The sequence below is a fragment of the Hibiscus syriacus genome, unplaced genomic scaffold (genome assembly GCF_006381635.1).
Source record: "Hibiscus syriacus cultivar Baekdansim isolate YM2019G1 unplaced genomic scaffold, ASM638163v2 tig00001818_pilon, whole genome shotgun sequence".
Lineage (NCBI taxonomy): Eukaryota > Viridiplantae > Streptophyta > Magnoliopsida > Malvales > Malvaceae > Hibiscus > Hibiscus syriacus.
In genome coordinates this window covers 1,352,558-1,368,578 of record NW_024061892.1, presented here as the reverse complement: position 1 = coordinate 1,368,578, position 16,021 = coordinate 1,352,558, and the positions used below count along the sequence as shown (strand labels likewise).

General features: G+C 34.0%; 1 pseudogene; it reads left to right on the top strand.

The window, feature by feature from the left end:
* The first annotated feature begins 734 nt into the window (after positions 1 to 734).
* LOC120134999 lies at positions 735 to 10,706 on the top strand (annotated as a pseudogene).
* The last annotated feature ends 5,315 nt before the right edge of the window (positions 10,707 to 16,021 follow it).

Genomic DNA, 16,021 nt, shown 5'->3' with positions numbered 1-16,021 from the left:
CTAATCTATTAATTTTCTAATAAACAACAAAAAATACTAAATTATTAATTAATATTTTACTACACTAAAAAATCAAACCTTATTTATTATTTTAATGTATTTGTGGATTGTTACTTTGGAATTTAGACTTTGAAAACGTTTCATATACTCTTTTGATAAATTTTTTGGTTAAATTTATTAATTTATGTTTATATTAAGTTATGTATTGTATATTAGTAGATTTTACCTATAGTTAAGAAAATAAAGTAAAAAATTCAGTGAGTTTAACGAGCAACGAGGCAAGAAACGAGCATCGAGCTTAACGAGAAACGAGACGAACAACGAACATCGATATTAACGAGCAACAAAATATTTTAATGAGTACGAGTTTAGCACAACCTAACTCGCGATCGACTCACTCTATAAGCACCCCTAGTGATAAATGGAGTATAAATTAAATATAGCTTTTTAGTATTAAAGAAATAATTACCTTGCTTAGCCCGTTGGCGAAGCTCTTCTTTCTTCCTGGAGGGCGCTGGTTTAAATCCCAGGCCAAGCAAAATAGCGTCAGTTTTAATCACTTTAGTCTCCGTTAAATATAATTTTGTAAAATTTGGAAGTTCATATACTAAAACGTATCAAAAATGAAGTTTAAGTTACTAAACACGTAATTTCCCCTATATTTTATCACATTTCTTTAACCTTAAATTATCTTATTAGTTTTCTCATTTTTTTTGCGATCTCTCTTTCTCTTTCCTTTTCTATCAACGGCAAAAATTAGGGGTTTTTCTATATATTTTATCGCGCTTTTTCTTCATCCTCTTTCGACAATTCTAATAGATTCACTGGTATAACTTTTTTAAGGTTTACAGATCTATTCAGATTCTCTACTTAATCTTTCCTCTTCTTCGCCATGTTTTGGAAGCTCACATCTCTATCTGCCTCTTCTCCGGTGAGTAATTTTTATACTATTTGATTAATTGATTATTACTCCATTTCTATCTTTTCTTTTCCTGAAAAAAGTTAAACCTTGATTTCTTTAATCTATACTTTCTGCATTGATTTTCCTTCTCTTTTTTGAGTAATTTAACCGGATGTCTGAACTTGTTTTTTTTTCGTTCGAGATCTCTTATTACTTTTTTGTTGTTTTAGGTTTGAATTCTTGTTTTTCCATTAGCTTAGGTCATCTGAAATTACTCTGGATTCGTAGATGCCGTAGCAAAGTAGGTTCACTCCTTAGTTTTATATGCCTTTATGGAAAATTTCCTTTTAAGTTCGATGAATTGAATTTGAACTTGAATCTGCGTTTTTTTAGTAGGAGTTGCTGGAGTTCTGTTCATTTGAAGCTGAACTATCATGCTCAGTGTTACCTGCATCTCTGAAAATCTGTTAAGCTATATAGATATGGTTGTCCAGATTTGCTTTTTGGAATCATTTTCATTCTCCATATCCAACGAATTGTTCTAAGAATTTGTTTAGATTGGTTGCGTTTACTGAAATTTTGGTTCGTTTCATTGACTTATTTTCTTTTTAGGTGGATTCAATACTAGACAAGGAAAATTTTACTTTGGAAGAGCTTCTCGATGAGGAAGAAATAATCCAAGAGTGCAAAGCATTGAACAGTCGGCTCATCAACTTGTAAATTTTACCACTATATAACATTTTGTCTTTTCCTCTCTCTCTTCTCTTTCCTTTCATTATGTCTGTCTTCTTGATTAAATTTGTAGTTCATTAGTATGCCGGATTCTTTGTTGAATGTAATATAGGTTTGTCTTGCTTGATGCTCATTATTTACTCGATATTATATACAGTCTGCGAAATAGAGCTCAGGTTGAGCAATTATTGCGATATGTTGTTGAAGAACCCCCAGAGGACGCTGACAGAAAAAGAGTCTTCAAGTAAGTAATTTTCATCAAATGAAGAATCGAAAAAAAAAGATAATTGTATTTCCTTGTCTTGTAACTTATCTGATGTTAGTTATTCCTTTTCCTAATCATCAATTAATTTTTTTGTATCTAGGTTCCCATTCGTAGCTTCTGAGATATTTACTTGTGAGATTGATGTTATTCTGAAGACTTTAGTAGATGAGGAAGAGGTATTTCATTTTGTTCTTGATTATGCATCTTTAGTTTGAAAGCTGCATTTTGTTTCTTATGTTTATCTCCTTGTTGCAGTTGATGAACTTACTCTTCTCTTTCTTGGAACCAAACCGTTCTCACAGTGCCTTGCTTGCAGGTTATTTCAGTAAGGTATATTTGTTCATAATATGATTAGTTTCTTGCTGGTTCATACTTCATATCATGTTTAGTTTGACTACAGCTTTGGTTATTATCACCACTTGATTGGTTTCATTTGCTGTGGTACTTTAGGTTGTTGTGTGCCTTATGCTACGGAAGACTGTTCCAATTATGAATTATGTTCAAGTAAGTAGACATTTTTTGCTTATTATCACAACGCCTTCAAAATTTGCTTATATGTTTCATTTACGTTGTTTGGGCCTGCATTCAATAACTTGTAAATCTCAATAACTAGAGTTGCTGAGACATGTATGAAATACACTGTCAGTTTGAACTTCATCTTGCGCCTCAGTTGAACTTTAAACTGATGTGTTTGACATGGATGTGCATGACACACCTACATAATTTGTTTCATGTAACTTCTCTTAAACATACTAAATGATGTGTGTTGTAAACAATTCTGTGGACTAGAGATCCTTTTCATCTGGTTGGTTTGTTCTCTGAGTTTTGTACCGTAGTTAAACTATGAGTGTAATGATTTGCATGACAATATTGGGCTTCTTAGTGGTCTATAATCTCTGCATTACAAAGGAAAGCATCTTTGATTTATAAATATGGATTTACTGAAAAAGACTTTTAACAGGTACATCAAGATGTGTTTTGCCAACTGGTTGATTTGATAGGAATCACATCCATCATGGAGGTGCCTGAGATTTTTTCTTTTTTATTGCTTTAGTGGATTTTGTATGGGTTGCCTTTTAGTACTTTTTAGTTGAGCATTGACTTGACATGGTTATTTTCACAGGTTTTGGTTCGGTTGGTAGGAGGTGATGATCATGCATATCCCAATTTTTTGGATGTAATGCAATGGTTAGCTGATAGCGATTTGCTGGAAATGATTGTGGATAAATTGAGTCCATCTGTAAGAGAGCAATTTCTGTTTTATGTCGTATTCATGAATCATGATGTAAAATTGTTTTATTATTTTCATGGCATGCCATTCTTTTTGTAGTGAGTGTCTCACAACCTGTTCCTTTACATTGACAGTGTCCTCCCGAAGTTCATGCTAATGCAGCAGAAACATTATGTGCAATAACACGGAATGCCCCGTCAGCCTTGGCCACTAAACTCTCTAGTCCAAGGTTTGTGAGATTGAGTTCCTTTGTGTTTCCTCCCTTTTTGCATCACCATTTCAGTTTTCTACTTTTTTTTTTTCCTTTTTGACTTGACCTATAATTTTTGGATATGTTCATATACAGCTTTGTTTCAAGGATATTTGGTCATGCATTGGAAGATTCACATTCAAAATCTGGCCTTATACACTCACTCTCAGTTTGTATCTCAATATTGGATCCCAAAGGATCAGCAATTGTTTCTCCCTTGATGCATTCTTTCCGACATCAACATATGTATGAGCCTCCAATCCCTGTGAATTCGGAGACTATATATGCAATGTTGCCTAAGCTCGGTGAGTGGGTTTCTTTTGCTGATAGTTGTATGTAATAGTCTTTTTATATTCTTATGCGCGTGGAATATATTGGCTCTCATTTTAGCGATGGCGTTCAACACTGTTTGTATGTACAGGTAATCTACTCATGCTACTGAATGCTTCCTCTGATGAGAAAATTTTGCCTACCACATATGGAGAATTGAGGCCGCCTCTCGGGAAGCATCGTCTAAAGGTTTATTTTATATTCTCATCATAAGTTTTATGTGCCAACTAACATGGAATGCTCAAACAAACACATGTTTGAATTTTTTGGATGTTTGTCATGTATATCAAACTTTGTAGGGCAGCAGGAGCAAGTGAAAAATTATGTTTGTGTGATATCTGAATTCCCCCCTTTTATATTAGATTGTGGAGTACATTGCTGTGCTGTTAAGAAATGGAAATGAAGCTGCAGAGAAGGAATTGGTGAGCTCAGGAATCATTCAACGAGTTCTTGATCTTTTCTTCAAGTAAGCTCTTGCTTAAAACTGTCATCTTGATTATAGTTAGAAATTTATGGGAGTTTGAATATAGAACAAAGTGCTTGATACCTTCCTGAGCTGGATGTTGGATTTTTTTGTCTGCATGCTAAGATTGTCTTTTTGTTTCGAATTATGCAGGTACCCATACAACAATGCATTACATCATCATGTGGAAAATATAATATTGTCCTGCCTTGAAAGCAAGAATGATTCCATAGTTGATCATCTTCTTCAAGAATGTGATTTGATTGAGAAATTTCTTCAAACTGACAAGAATCCAATTCTTTCTGGTGACGGTAATCAGGTAGATAATTCATATTACTATTTTTCCATTTATGCTAACGGCTGTTATAAAGCTACATGGTTATGCAGTCAGCTTAACCTGCTCTGGTCAAACAGCCAACTTTACCTGCTGCTGAAAAATGTGCGTCTCGGGTAGGAAACATTGGACATATTACACGCATTTCAAATAAAATTCTACAGTTGGGAAGCAAAAACAGCGGCATTAAGGCATGTCTACAGGTGGGCAATTGGATGCTTGTTAATGTTGTATGAGTGCTTCTCAGGATTTTCTAGGATGCAAGCACATCTTTTATTTAAGCCAACAATTTTTGTTATAATCAAAGTTAGACTACGAATCTCCTATGTGGTATGGTTAATTTGAATTAAGCTCAATTATTGTTTTATTTGACACATTGGTCATATCATTCATTGGCTAGATTTGCAAGGTTGAATTATTTGACTAATTCTTTTTGTATTTGCTGACACATCTTTCTAAATTTCTTTATAGGAAATTTGCGAATGGAATGAGTGGCAAGTTAATGTTTTGCAAGAACGTAATGCAGTTGAAAATGTTTATCAATGGGCTTGTGGGTATGGACTTGTTTCATTTCTGATAGGCATTTCAATCTGATTAGTTGGATTTCTTTTTAATTTAGGTTGATTATTTCTAGATTTGGTGCTTGGTATGGCATTTGTGAGAGTGCTTTCACTCAGACTATGGTTGCATGACAGATTTTCAACTTATAAAATGAGCTGTGAAATGTGTCTTCTAGTTCTCTTGCTTATTTATGTCGTGTTTTGTTCTGCTTACTGTTGTGAAAATTCTAATGGTATTTCCAATTTTTTAATCCATGCATTTTTGTTAGCACATTTTTTCCAGTTGTGGCAATGGTAAGTTGTGAGATCTAACAGAAAAATCATTTTAAGAGTCGTGTATTTTTCCTCCTCCTGTCCAGCCGCCCAACAGCATTCCAAGACAGAACAAGGGATAGCGACAAGGATGATATTCATGACAGAGATTACGATGTTGCAGCTTTAGCGAACAACCTCACCCAGGCTTTCAGTTACAAAATATACGGGAATGATGATAATGAAGAGGTGTGTAGTTTGCTTCTCATGACAATTTCTTGCATTGTGCCTTTTTCTATGCTTATTGTTTTTATTTAATTGCTTTCAGGACCATGGTGCTCTTGATCGAGATGAGGAGGTAAGTGACTCTGATTTCTTGGTATTCATTTAGAAATTAGAATCATTCTCTGTGGTTATACATAGGGGTGCGCAAAATTCGACTCGATTCGAAAAATCGATCCTTTCGACTTGACTCGAACTGATTTCGAGTTGTAATTTCATAAACTTGACTCGAAAAAATTTCAAATTCGAGTCAAGTTATAAAATAGAACTTGAATAATTCAAAATTTTTAGCAATTAGATTGGCTTTAAAAAGCGTAAAGCGCCTAGGGTCCTAGACGCCGAAGCGCTAAGCGAAAGCGCTCGCTTTATGCACACGAAGAGCTAGAAAGGCCGAAATTCACAAAAAAAAAATACAGAATATTTATAAATTATCTTATAAATACTTAAATATCAAAGTGTCAATGCATATATTCAAAACTTATAAGTACTTAAACACATAGTTGTAAAAAGCGCGCCTGAGGCGCAAAAGTGCAGAGGCTCACTGAAAGGGGCTTTTTCAACACTGAAGCGAGGTACGTAGCCTAGGCGCACCTAGGCTCAGTGAGGCACAGCAAGGCTCTGAGGCGCGAGGCTCAGTCGAGGCGCGATGTGGGCTTAAAACCTTGTGTTCCTTCATCGGAATCCCCACTGGGGTTTACAAATCGGGCCTCGACTCAAAGAACTTGATGATTTTCTCGTGTTTCCCTGTTTTTCCCTCTCATGTAGCTCTTCAGGGAGGCTTTGTCAACCTTTAGTTTATTGGTCGACTTGGCGTACGTTAGCATGTTGAGTTGGTGTGAAGGTTGGAGCGGTAGAAGTGGGGTCAGGTGAAGGGACAACCACTGGATACGGCGGTTCACGACAGCGATGGATAGGTGTTGTTCATCCTCCGCTGTCTTATTTGGATTCATTTTCTACAAAGAACAAAAAGGTCGGTGGGGGGATTTTGAACTGTGGTTGTCTTCGTACGAATAAGAAGGTGAAGAAAAGGAGAAAGTGACTAGTGAGTAATTTTAAACACAAAAGCTATGGTAATGTGTCGTATTTTGATTGGCGGGAAGAAAAATCTTTAGTTGTCGCGGGTACTTGTGGGGAATGGATAAAGTCATGACGTGGAACGTTTTGTGACCGGTTGATGTGATATTTGTTTATATTAATTTAATCGTAATTAAAAATTTACGTCTAACAACATTTCTATATTTTACCTTTTCTAAATAATGATTAATATAAAATTAAATGTCTAAATCATATTTAAAATTAATTTTTGATGTTTAAATTTTTTTATTAAAAATAAGTGTATAATGTTTCTTTCGTTACACTTTTAGGTTTCTACTTTAATAAAAACGTGAGTGACGTGTCACGTTTGATGTTTGATGATGATTATCAGTGACTTTATTTGATGTTTTGTTTATGCATGTTGGATGCTTTTGTTAAACTTAGTACTTGATTATGCTTGTTGATACCTTTTATGACGTTAGGTTGGTATTTGAGTTTGAGAATGAACTCTATTGAAGCCTAATATTGGGTATCTATGATATTTGAGTTTGATTGCATTAATATATACATGTATTACAATTTTTTGGATATCATGCGCTCGCCTTTGTGAATCCTGCGCCTTTCATGCGCTTCGCGCCTCAAGGCACTAACATACTTTGCGCCTCGATGCCTTGAGCCTTTGATAACTTTGCTTAAACACCAAAATATAATTCTCAATTTACTTGTAAGTTATAAACACTTAAATACTTATATACCATTAACCATACGACTATATGAGCATATTAATCTCAAAAGATGGTCTACACCAAAAGTAGTCTAAAGTGAGATGAACAAAAGTATTTTCTAAACCCTCAATTCCTTATAACTAAAAATCCTCTAAATCGTCATCGTCATCGTCATCAACTCGGACAACATCTCCTTCATCACTAGACACTCCAATATCTTCTTCCATCTCATCTTCATCAACTAAGCATCTACGAGATGGTCTACTAGAGATAGGATTATGAGTAGGAGATTTTCCTTTATCATTTCTCGATGGTCTGGCACCATCATTCACTACTTTTGATGCTCTAGTTAGAGAACTAGGCTCATATGCACCGGAAGCGTTAGCAACATCACTCCATGTCAAATCCTCACCAACAAACACCGCCTCATCATCATCTTCATCATCTTTCATTCTATAAACTATAAACTATAAAACACAATTTTGCGATAAACTATTAAGTATATAAACAACAGAATTACGTACCGGTGGATGAAGTGCAGCAGCAGTAGCAGCGTGACTCGAGTGAGATGAGGAAGATGATGATCAAAACTTGAGTCGGGAGTCAGGAGTTGTGAGTGTGAGGCGACAGGCGTGGAAGATGATTGCTCTCTGTGAACTTTTTACGCTCAACCTCAATCGTTCTCTGTAAATTCTTCGATTACCGCCTATTTCAATCGCAGTTTTTACCCTAGCCCGCCTAAACTAAAAGCCGATCTAAGCCTGATAATCTAATAGCCCGCTAAACCCTAAACAAGCCCAAAATTCGTATCTGCTAAAGCCGAGAATCATATCTTCTAAACTCGCGATTAAGCGCTTTGCTAAAAGCACTGCAAAAGCGCCGATTACTACCGCTTAATGAATTCGTAGTGCTTTTGCAATGCTGAAGCACCTGGGGCCACGCTCGAGTCGCTTAGCGCTTTAATCGCGCTTAAGCGCCGCTTTTTTAAACACAAGCAATTAGTGGATTTTTTTTTGGATAAATTGAATTTTATTACCCAAAGAAGCAGAGAGTCTGCTACAAATCAAATAAAAGTGTATAGCTACAATCCGATCCAATAATATACCGAAAACCAGTCCAAAAACAAATACCGAAAAACTGGATCCGATAAAAACTCAAACTGAGTCGATAGATGGTGTGCCCACGCCATAACTGAATATTTCTTCTGCGAAAGATGTGGGTGAATAAGTTCCCACGCCTTAAGTAGAGATTCTTTTGCAGTAGCTCGGGATGGATAAGCCGTGCCCACGCCTTAACTGAAGACTTCTTCTGCGTTAGCTCCGGATGAATAAGCCGTGCCCAAGCCTTAACTGAAGACTTCTTCTGCGTTAGCTCTGGATGAATAAGCCGTGCCCTCGCCTTATGCGAAAGTCTCTCTGTATTGCCCAAGAATTACATAGGAAAGTATTAACCCTATCAAACATGTTGATATTTTCCCCCTCAGTTTAATACCTACAAATTCGTTGATGCAAATTAAAAAATCATCAGTAGATCTTGATCTTCCTTGAAAGATTCTTCGATTACGCTCCTCCCACAAAACGTAGATTTTAGCACACCAAGCAAGTTTTAACAATTAGTGGATTGATTTTCAAGTTTGAGTTGAATCCCTCGGACCTATGAAAAAAAATAAAGAAATATATATGTATTGTATATGATTATAGAAAACTATTTAAATTGGAATCAAGCAATAATATTATAAATATTTATAATTAAGTTTAAAAAGAAACTCAAACAACTCCACTTGATCCGAAAAAAAATTAAATCAAGTTTGAGTTATAAAATACGACTCGTCAACTCGAATGAAATTTTTTTACTCGACTCAATCGAGCGCTTAACCCTAGTTATATATGAGGCCAAGAGGATGACTTTTTTTAATTGGCTTCTATTGTCTTTTAAAAAGGCATCAATGGTAAACATAACCGAAGGCTATTTGTTAAAGACCAGTATGAGTTTTAGAGAAAGAAAACAAAGAAGCATTTTTGTTTGTCATTTTCAGTGTCAAACTTGATGGCGAATGTATGTTTCCAATTTGCAGGATGTGTACTTCGACGATGAATCTGCTGAGGTTGTCATATCATCCTTGAGGCTCGGTGATGACCAAGGGAGGTGAGTATTCCTGTCCTTATTCATGGTAATGGAGTACTTCGGCCGATGAATGTTCAACTAGCCTTTGCTTCATCATTATCATGCAGTTCAATTCTTTTGAAGTAGCTATATTAATGGAGATTACACCCAATGTTTTTCCAATGCAGTCTGTTCACAAATTCCAACTGGTTTGCGTTCCAAGACGACAATAACGGTATGGCTGCTTCCCCCATAGAGGTAATGGATGAGATCAACTTAAATGGCGACACAAATGGTGGTAACAGCAGTAGTGATGATGAGGTGGTCGGGGGAGAGGAGGATGAGTTAAATGAAATCAAACAGTCTATGAATGGCACATCCACATCCAATGCGACAAATGGATTTAACAATTCCATGAGCGGCGGAGACTTGAATCCCCAGGGGGAGAAAACAAATGCTTCTAACGATATGGATTCTTCAGGTTTGATACAACCGAAAACGAAGACTTGTTTGGAGATAGGCCTTTACCTGAGTGGGTGGGCTGGGGAGAACCACCTTCAGATTTCCAATTTGGTGGCTCGAGCAAGAACCCATTTCTCGATGATGACATCTCAGACGTCAATGTACCTGTAAATACAGATAGAGTGATCCCCTCTAACGGGGAATCCATACTTGAAAACGGTTCCTCAGACTCTATGGATACGAGTGATGGATCGACAAACAGTGATGTAAGTCAGAAATCTCCAACACCTGTGCTTTTTATTTGAAGAGGACGTTGAGTTCGTGGGTGTGGAATCAGAAGGCACGGAGAAGGCAATGGAACAAGCCTTGAAAGAAGGAATAGTTGGTGAAGCAGGACCATTGAAGAGGAACATCATTCCTAAGGTACCCGAAAAGGAGAATTCCGATGAAGTTGGCGGTGCTGGGTAAAGGAGTTCAATGATGCAAACTATTGGAGGGTTGATCATGAGGTGGTTGTTTCGGAGTAATGCTGGTCGAACATATTTGTAGTTGTACATGGAAGTTGGATCTAAGAGCGATACCGATGTGTACTTACAGATTCCAACGAGTGCTGAAGCAGCAAAATTCATATGTACAGTAGAATTTCGTTTCCAGATGGTATTGAAACGGGAGGCTGTGCTATTTGGTTATTTAGGTGCTCATTAGTTTACTGTTCAAGGTTTTGTTACTTCCTCTGACTGGTCAAGGTTCATCTCAAATCAATATGTTAATGGTTGTAATACTCATGGTGTTTCTCTTCGTATTTCTCCCTTTCCCAACATTTTAATCTCTTTTCTGCTTTTTTTTTATTTATTTAAATTTGGTTTTAATATTTAGAAGGATAGGATCTGTGCCTTCCTCATTACCTGATTCTATACTCATTACCAAAGGCTTTGAACTTGAAAAACGTGCTAATCAAAGGGGAGATGATGTATCATAGTACATATTTATGCACTAATTGCAAATATCATGAAAATGATCCATTAATAAAATTTAAAATAAATATTACAGTGGATTGTGAAAAGAGATAATAGTGGAGTGCTCATACGAGTAATTTACCCTAAAAATTAATTATTTAATCGCTTTGACTCATTATTGAAATGCTAATTAGTTTAGATCGGATTTAAATAAATTAAATTTGGACTACTTTAGGGTTGCTTTCATTTCAAATTACTTTTAGTTTGAGTTACTTTTGGTTCAAATTACTTTTGATTTGAATTACTTTCTATTCGGGTTAATTTTGATTTGAATTGTTTTTGGTTCGAATTATTTTTTATTCAAATTACTTTCGTTTTGGGGCTATATCGGTTCAACTAAAATTTGGATCAATTTGATTTATTTTAATTTATTTTGAATTTCGAATCAAGTTTAAATTATCATATTTAAGTATATATCAAATTCCAAATCAAATAAATCGATTCAGATACTAAAATTTAGATCAAATTTGTTAAAGTTTAGGATTAATAGAACGATGATATATTTTAACCATCTAAATTCTGACTCACTCACTTAACAAACATCCTATTGGAATAATCTCAAATTCACTTTTTAATGTAAACTATTTTATTTAAATTAAAAGTTTTGAAATAAATGTTAATAATTTTTATTTAATGGATATAATAATTATTATTTTTATAAGGAAAAATATATTTAAAATTTGATGATCTCATAAATAATTTTGTACATACGACAATAATAAATTATAGTAAAAAAAACATATAAAAGAATTAAATTAATTAAATAAACATATTAAGAAATAATAAAATAAAAAATATACTAAATAACGAAAATTCATGCAAAATGATTAAATGAAATAAAATATAAAAGTAAAACGAATAAACATGAATTTGCTTATAGTAATAATATATAACTAATTAAATAATAAAACCCAAAAATAAATTTATTAAACCTAATATAAATACAACTTTTTAATAAAAATATTGCATATTCTATTTACTTTAAAAAATCACTTATTTCTTTATTTTTCCCTCCAAATTTTTTGTTCAAAACCAAATAAATATTTTAAGTATTTCATATCAAATGAGGCAAATTACCATCTTCATTATCGATAATATCTAGGGAAAGTTTCCTATTTTTGTTTACAATGGTTCTCTCTCTCGCACCTATTCATCTCATTTTCTTTAATCTTCTTGGAACACATATATTCTTGAATTAAACACCGTTTTTTTTACTTCTTTTGAAATTTTTATCAAAACAAAGGTTATCTTATTTTAATTATTTTTTATGTTTTATGCATATTTAACTTTATTTTATATTGACTCTGTCTATAATGTCTACTGTGACACCCCGAATTCCAGGTTAAAAGTTTCAGTCTAACTCGAGATTAAGTATTAAAGATCCATTAGCATGTAGGAAGCCTAAACCTAATTATGAAGTGAATTGGACTTGTTTGAGCCCATTATGGTTTAAAGGTGGTGTTTTTGAAATGAGGTTAGAGAATGAACGACCAAAAGAACAATTAACCCCTAAGTTATTTTGAAAGCTGATTTCTCGATTAAAATGGATAATGTAATGTGCAAGCCTCTCTTTTTCTTCACCATCTTCCCTGTGATAAGATGCATATTAGCCATATATTCTATGACATTTTCCTTATATTTGAATAACTAAAATTGCTTAAATCATGAATTTTGATTATATTTCATATTTTGTAGATTAGGTTGAAGATTTGGATTAAACAAGTGCAAAATCTAATGATTAGAATGATCTACACAAAATCCCAAATTAAAGAGGAAAAATCGGAATTCAAGAAGTTGGCAAGACCAGAAGAGGTTTTCACATAAGGCGTGGGCACAACTTATTCATCCTGAGCTATCGTAGAAGAAGTCTGTAGTTAAGGCGTGGGCACACCTTACCAGTTCGTATAACCCTAAATTAGGGTTACAAATTTACAAGGGAAAATGATTTTAATGACGGCTGAAAGACTCTATTGAATCATTCTTATCTTTAGAGAAGGATAATGGTATTCAAAACCCCCTATTTTGGTGGGATTGACTTTTGGGAAACTTCCTTATATAGAATAGAGCAACCCATATAAAAGGGGAGCTAGAGTTTTCATAGTTTTTAAGTTTTTCTCAAGGATTATTTTTCAGATTTCATCTTTATTTTCTTTTGGTATTCTTTCAATTATGAGTAGCTAAATACTTTTGTTCCAACTAAAGGATAATTGAAGTTTTGGTTCTTCAAAAATTGTGAGATCTAAATAATTTTCATCGTTCTTTTATTTCTTCACTATTTATATATCTTTTATATTTATTAAGAATTATTGCCTTGATTGATTGTTGCAAAGGGCCCGTTGTTCAATTATCAGGTTGATAAATTGCCATTTAGAACTTTAAATCCGTAATTGTTTAAACGTTCTAATATTAGTGGTAAAGTAACATAGTTGATTTTTATTATGTTATGAAGGTATATAATCTAGTCTAAATGAATCGAACTTGTGTATTTGTTGGCTAGAATTGGTGGTCTCTCTAGTAGTTAATGCTGTGGGTGGATTAAATCTTAAGCGCTTGTCTAGGGTTGTTCATTAAGAAGGGAAATAATCAAAGAGCTTCTCTTGATTATCAAGAAACTAAGGAGAGATAAGTTGTTAGAGCTTGTTAATAACCATAACCGATTCAGTGAAAAATAGAAGATTTTATCATTGTATCTATGATCAATTCTCTGAACCAATTATGAAATTACACCTTTAGTTGAATATTTGCTTGTTATTAGTCTCTCTAAATTTTTGGTTTATTATAATTTCTTTTTCTTTTTCCCAATTTCAAATCCCCTTTTCTTTTCTTTAATTTTCATTAAAATAAGTTTACACATTCCTTGTGGATTCAACATTGCTTATCGCTACTACAATTTATATTTCTAAAAGCAAGTATTATTATTTGTTGGATTCGAAACCCACCATCATTGTCTTCTTCTTCTTCTTCTCCTTTCCCTCTTCAATTTGTTTAGTAATCCATTCGTTTTTTTTGCTTAGTAAGATAAGTGGGAGAAAGCTCAAAGGTAAAGAGAAAAGAAAAAGAGATCCTTGGGTGAGCGTGAGGTTGTTCCTATAACTACTAGGTGTAAAGTAATACACTTCTAACCTTTCTCTACTGCTTGTAGATCAACATGTGTAGATTTGGTGATTGTATGAGTCTATGAAGTATTTGAGTGCATTTGGGGTTCAAAGCATGAAAACAAAGATTTGTTATTATTCATGCATAAAGTGATGACCTTGTATGACCTTAAGTACTAAATAAGTTTTAAACACTATTTGGGGATCTCGGGAACACTTAAGGAGTATTTTGGGAAGTTTTTGACGATAGAAATAGAGTTATCTAGACATAAAGTACTGATATTATAAGAACAATACCGATACTGCTCGTCATAAAAGGAAAAAAATCAAAGAGTTATGAGAAGAGTATCAATACTCATCAAGGAGTATTGATACTCCTCAAGTGGTATCGATAATTGGGGCTTTATTAGATTCTAGAATGCAATTTTGGTATCGATACTCACAGGAGTATCGATAACGATGGTAGAGTATCAATGCTTCTAATAGGGTATCGATACCAGGTAGTTTTCAAAGCATCGAATACAATTTTGGTACCGATACACGGGGAAGTATAGATACCATAAGAGGGGAGTACGAATACCCAAGGAAGAGTATCAATACCATCAGAAAGTTTTAGGCTTAAGCCTAACTGGGATTGAGAGATGAAACCAAGGAGTTTGGTGAGGGATACTTTCCAATAAGCTTACAAGTGGAAACCTTAACAAATTATGTGATAATATAAGATCATTATGAGGTAAGATTCCATAAGACTTATACCTTGTTTGATGCTAGAGAAAATATTGAGGACACCTGAGTTACTTATGTACGACATTGACATAGTTGATTAAGGATTATTCTGATATATTCAATCCAGTGCTTGTGTACCTTAAATGCTACTTGGATGTCGCACTGATGCTAAGTAACTCGGGTACATCCCAAGTACTTTAGAGGAGTAGACTAGTTGAGCAAGATTTGGATGCTTTGTGACCTGGGCCTAACTCGAAGTATAGAGAGACGCTAATGCTATGTGACCAAGATCTCGCCTAAGGTTCTTTGTAAACTAAGAGGGGTGAGAGTTTTGTGATGCTAAGTTACCTGAGCTACACCATGATGCTTACTTTTGTTGTTTTGGTAGTGTATGCAAATGTTAATGATCATAATAGTAGCATGCTTACATGTTGGATACATGTAGTATAGTAGGTTATTTGCGTGACACTGAGCTTGTGAGCTCAACGTATGGAATATGTTTCCGTGTACATGTTCTTAGGTGTCAGTCGAGGAGCTCGTGGCCAGATTCAAGACTTCCAAACTCGATCTTTTATCAGAGTACTTCTCGTATATTGTAGAGGGATAATAACCTTCCTTTTAACCACTAATATCATTTTGTTCATGATATAGGAGAAACTTGGTTTCATTGAATTCGTCTATTTTAACATAGAGTTGTTAAATAAGATTAAAATTTGATCAATATTATATTTTTTGATTAATCTGTGGTAACTACAAGATAGTATCTGTTCATAGATAACTCTCAACCTTTCGACATTGAACGCTCACACCCATGACACATCTATGGTGCTCGAAAATCTAGGTCCTCAAGGAATAATAACAATTCCTTTATCACATAGGTTACTTGTTTCATGCAATTCGATCGACATTATAATGTTTTAAAATACAAGAAATGGTACATTCCAATTTAATAAAAATAGAATCATGTGGACAATTTATTGATTTAAAATAAGAAGAATGAAACATTTCAATTATGACATATTAACTTCATTTTTATTTTAAAATTTGCATTAAATATTATTTTAAATATAAATAAAATATATTCGTCTATTAATCAATTATAATATTTGTTTATATATATTTTATATTTTCATATTATTAAATTATTTCATGTTTGAGTACTTATTAGGTGAATTTTTCTTTTTTTATTATGATTAACTCTATATATATTATGTAATGAAACGATTTTCAATTGAATGGTTCAACCCAATGGTTAGGGT